Source organism: Anopheles coustani, chromosome X (genome assembly GCF_943734705.1).
Source record: "Anopheles coustani chromosome X, idAnoCousDA_361_x.2, whole genome shotgun sequence".
In the NCBI taxonomy this organism is placed as follows: Eukaryota; Metazoa; Arthropoda; class Insecta; order Diptera; family Culicidae; genus Anopheles; species Anopheles coustani.
In genome coordinates, this window is record NC_071290.1 from 12,952,028 (window position 1) to 12,957,984 (window position 5,957).

The window sequence follows — 5,957 nt, forward strand, 5'->3', positions numbered from 1 at the left end:
AGGATCTCGCGCTGGAAGATACCTTCATCGTACGGCCCTTCCGGCGCGTCACGCTGGACGGATTCCGGATCGCCGGTCGCGCGTGTGTGTGTGTGTGGTCATTTATGCATCGCTAAACAGCTTAATTAATCATTCACAGATTCCGATCCCCATCCCAGCAGGATCTGCTTCACTTCCGGTGGAGAGGAATGTGAATCCTTACCGCCATTTTTTCAGCCTTACTTGCTCGTTTTTGGCTCATCACACATGGCGGAACACACATCATTTACTCGCGCTTAGCTACGGCGAGAGCAGTGCTAGTTTCTGTCAACATTTTTACATTATTTTGGTTTTTAAATGTCTCTTTACATCAAGTGCGATTAAGCAGTTTTCAAATTGATGTTTTAGCGCTTATAAAAGCTAGATTTTAAACATTAAAACTCTGCATCAACGGAAAACCATTATTCGATACGATTGCTAATGGCTACTGTACGGTTTTATTTTATTTTTTTTTAAATATAACGTACAAATAAATCATGTAATGGAAAGAATCGTTCCTTTAAGAAAATTATAACAATAGTAACATAGCAAGGGGAGAAGTCATTTAAAACAAATGCAAAATATGGAAAACAAAGAGTTAAAACACAATAGTCCTTAAATGACTATAACTAAACAAACATGATAGTTCAGGATGAACTAAGCACGAAAAAAGGCGATGAAAGTAATGAAAAAGAGGATAATATATCGTGCAGTTTATTTGATCACTTGATTAAAAGCTGCTTATTGAAGAAATTGTAAGCTAGTAGTATGATATCATCATCTTATAATACCTGATTAATTAAAGATATTACGCAAATTCAAAAACAATTTAATGTCAATGATATGACATTTATGAACTCAAATATTACAATTTGTGCAAGCAGTTAAGCGTCGAAAAAACCAACAAACATGTTGACTGCCACGTTAACTTATTCACGGGTGACAACAGTAATAAACATGAGCCCTTTACACTTATATAATAGTGCGAGTATATAGTATAAAGCTATTTTAACTACAAAAATGTATCCTTTAAGAAGTCTAATCATTGCTTGGTGTACGAAACCTGTTAGTTTAGTGAATATTGTAACTAAATTTTATCAGTTTTGTTTTGTTTTCAATCAATATTTTTTTCCAACTTACTTTTAATCCAACTTAATACACTTTCTTTTGCCAACATTTTTGTATCTTGTTTTACATATTCTTTATGACATTCACTTATAAATAAGCAAAAAACGCGTTTTGTTTTAAAACATAAAAAGTTAAAAATATTATTTTAAACAAACAGTGACAAAATAAAGTAACGTACAAGTATGTAGTAATAACGTCAGGCAAGTACAACTTGTTTTAAGAACTTTATGAAATTTTGAATTGTGAGTGACAGTTGTTCATCACCGAGTTTTTGTCGATTTCCACTTTTCATGCTTATTTTGTGAGCAAAAGAAAGCGATTGGAATTTGTTTATTGCTTTGTGCTACTTCTAACAAGTTCTTCTCTTATTCTTGTTAGCAAATCCTTGCAATGGTAAAGAAGATCAACACTGCTATAGATTACTTTTAATCACGCGTAATCAAATGGCGCTTAAGAAACCGTTCGGAGGGACGATACCATACCGTCTCATAGCACTGTAAGTGTTGGTTAAACAGGACGAACTTCCACGCAACAATGTACGTAGGCCCATTCATCATCGGTGGATAAACCGATAGCTGCAAACGGTCCCACTGGGAGAAGCGTTCGCCGGACCGGCTTTGCTGCCGGTCTCATTGCGAAAAGAAGCATTCCGGTGCAAGCTGCTAATCCTGTTAGTTCCCTTCGTTGGTTCCCGCCCGTTCCTTTAGGATACTCCTTGCTCCCAAATCCTCTTTCCAGTGGTGGGAGAGGGACCAATCACCAGCATGGGTCGAACGAGCAGCCAAAGCACTCCCAGCACTATCGGGTAACTGCTATCGACAGTTTGTATTTATTGAGATTTATGTTCTGCCAGCGCACGAGTGTCCGGTTATCCAATTTTCCAAATTTAATCCTTACCTCTCCAAGCAGGGGTTTGGGAGAGAAGTCGTCGATGGTAAAAATCCACCGAGAGGGTAGTCGAACCGAGCCACCTTTTAAATGGTGTGGTCCTGTCAGGTTGCTTCCATTGTTCCGCTCGTGGGACTCACCCCTCCCCTCCCCTGTCCGTCTAGCTCAATTTGGCTTCTACAGTTGCATCTTGCACGAAAGATTACATTACGGACGCTACGCCTAGTCCTAAGTTCCGCAAAACGTTTGGAGCGATGGCTCCCCACTGCGTTCTGCCTACTTGCAGGCGCTCGTCGATAAGTAGTGCAGTGGAAGGGCAGCTAGTAGACGGCGCACAGTGGCTCAGAGTGCGGTCTTTTGGTTTAACATTTCATTAAACAAATTTTCAAAATCTCTCTTCCATATGAAAGAAAGATAGTTTTATAAGAATTCTCCAGAATATAATACATTTCAATGCAAAATTTCGTGAGATTTGGTTCTAGAAAGTTGCATAAAGAGAAAAGCATAAGGAACGCTTTCAAAACTTTGTTTAGATTTTCTTACAAAATTTGGGAGATTTGTAGAATATCTTTTCCCAAACATAATTGCATAGGAAATGTTGTTAGCTATCCGGTAAATTTACAAAAAAAAGCATAATTTATGGAAATATTAGTGTTGTGCTTAATGAATCTTTTAACGAGATTCATTCTTATGATTCTTTCATCTAAGACTCATTCAGATGGATTCGTGAATCTTTAGGGATTCGAATCTTAATTAATCTTTCGAAATCTTAATGAATCTTTCAGGGAACTGTCACGAATCTCCACGATTTGTTGATTAGCGTGGTCCCTCAACCCATTTGCATCATTGGGATTCACGAATCTCTAAAACACAAAGAATCATTCAGATTCACATATCTGAAATTAATTCTAATTAATATTAATTAATCCAATTGTGTTTTTAGAACAAAAGGTTTATAGGGGCACAGAGAACGTAATTAGGGTTTCTGGGACTTACGCAAACATACGCAAACTCCTGCAAAAATTGTAGTTTAGCTATGTAAAGTAAAGAAGCTAACTAATTTTATAATCATTGGTTTTATGCCTTCAATAACCAATCACTTCTCATTTTAATCAAACACAACCGAAAACTGTGTGAAATACTTGGACGACCGAACTCGTACCTCTGGCTGAACCACTGTGCGGCGTCACTAGGCCCTGTGCGTGTGAGAGAGGCTGGAGGAAAAATGAAACACTGGGGTTGTTCATCATCTTTCGCCAAAACGGCTGTAAGTAAACACGTGAATGGGATGTGTGGGGTTCGTCGCGAGTGTTACAAAGTAGCCAGTGGGTGCTAAGATGTCCACCCTAAGTGGAAATCGCAAGACCTAATGCCGGCGTCAGTGCCATCCCCTGCGGTGAACATCTCCACATGAGCCCTTGCGAACCGTGAAAGATAGCCCGAAACCGGACACAGACGCAACTTCCCCGAGGTTGGCGTGGAGTGCGTGCGGGTGTCGGAGGCGGGGGGGAAAACCCCGAAACAGCCCTTGGCTTCCCCATTTTCCGGCAAAAGGATTCCGGCCTCCGCGCTACGTACGGCTATCCTGATGGACCGTGCGACATTGTGATTTATTACCAGACAAAATTATAATATTGTTCATCCTTCCCAACCCCCACCGAAACACCCTCCTACTCTTTCCCCATCCACAGCCGAACGGAAGCCCCCAGGCAACCCCTTTAGTTTTCCCCCTCTCGATGCACATTTTCCCGAACCTATTCTATGACCGTTCCATTGATTCAGCAGGAGAACGGCGTATTGACAGGGCAAGTGAATAGTGGTTGCTCCTCACTCGCTTTCCCCCTCCCCCTTCCCTCCCTCACACGTCATCTTCTTTTTCGGACCGGATTTAACCCTCAAACCACTTTGGGCGATATTAGGAAAATGCATTTCCTGCATCCCGTCGGTCATTATAGTGGGGGAAGGGGGGATGGGGGAGGGGGGGGGGGGTGGAAGGATAAGATGGTTCGTTCACACACCCCTTCCCATTACCATCCCTCCCTATCCTCCCCATCATCCTGCGAACTGCATTTAACGTGTCTCGTCTTTCTTCTCCGTCGATGAAAAGCGTCCGATGCACATCCTGACAAGTCGTGTTGCATGCCGCACACAACACACACACAAATGAAAACTACCGCAGGATGGCACCCCGGAATGTGCACGGCATTGGAAGACGGTCGAGCCCCGTTTGTCCCACATCGGATGCAAGGGGAAAATGGCTCAACATAAACTAAAAGCACAAGGGGGTGATGGAAAGGTTGAGGTTAAGGTGGGAGGGGGGATGGGTAGGGAAGGTGGTGATGCATTTTAATGCGTTTTTAAATGAAATTAAAACACGGATATTGCGCCTTTGTTGCGCCAAAACTTCAAACGGTTACATTTTGAAGCGATCACCAGGACAGATGTAAATATTCCTCCCCACCCTCCCTAGCAGGCACGCGGGTGAGGGGGTAGGCTCTAAAGGAAGGTGGGGGGAGGACGATTTAATGTAAAGTGTGGTGGCGCCCGACGTGCCGACCCAATTGGGAGAGTGTTTAAATCATTTTTGTTATCATTGCATCGCCCTCCAGTGGTTGGCATTTCCCTGTAGCGCATTACACACACGCGCACGTACGCACCGTGTCACGTCCACAGTTGATGATTGATTTCCGCGCCTCATGATTGACTAAATCGTTTTCGATTCGGCAAGGGCGAGCAACGATCCTGGCCTCGCAACACTTATCGACACGCCTTTCACGTTGGGGAAAGGGGGCAATTTATGGACACCGTAAACAAAGTGGCAATTTTCCACCCGGGCGAGGAGATGGGTGGGGGAAAGGATGCCCGGAGCTAATGGAAAAACCGAAATTGCAACAATGTACCTACAAACATTCGCAGCGCCACCACGGAATGCCGGAATGCTGCGTGATGCTGGGAAAGGGTGGGTGGGCTTTAACACACTCGCCACACCGGGGTTTTTCCGGCACGGATCAGGCAAGGTGGCGGAAAAACAACAAACTCCTCGAGCACAATCTGCACCGCACGGACCGTGCTGGAAAGCCCATACCTGTGCATCCATTTGTCACACAATGTAGCGTGGAAAAATATGCCACACGGTGAATTTTTCGTTTCCAACCGATTATGCAAAATTGCATCTTTTATTAATACCTTTTATGACGCTGTTTATTTTGTGTAGGGTTGGTTGCTTTGGAATGCATAACGAAAGTACAAGCATTAACGAAACATTACATTTTTTTTTGCGGAGAGAAGTCAGAATTCAACAACTGAGTTGAGAGAGAAAGTGAGTTGACATATAAAATTTCAGATGACATAGAAAGAGATTAAAACGATAATTATAATATTCATTGCGTAGTTCATTTGTTAAAATTGTCTTGCCGACGCTGAAAAAATTTCGATTTTATATCAAATTAATGTAGGATAATAGTACATTTTCTCCTACAAAAATTTCATGAACTACACTCCACTCAAAACCAAAACTTTTTTATAGTTTTTGAAAAGTACTTATAGGTAAAATCGAAATTAAATCTAAGAATACGGAATTTAAACAAGACGTGAATTTCATTTAAGATACACCTTAACATCACTATGCGGTTGTGAATAAAGTTTTTAACAGGGTTTGTAAAGGTTTAAACACTATGCTCTTTAAAAGACGGTTGTAAAGAAACAAAGATGATAGTTTAGGGCGAATTAAGAAAGAAATAATGCTAAAAAAGACATGAAAGGGGATAATCTAATAATCTTACACATAAAAAAACCATTCAGATATTCTTTTAACATCATCATAATAATAGCTGATATCAAATTTACATTTATGAAAAAAAATAGTACAAATCTTGTAAACAGACTGTATCAATGCCTTAATAACCAAGAACTGAAATATTACA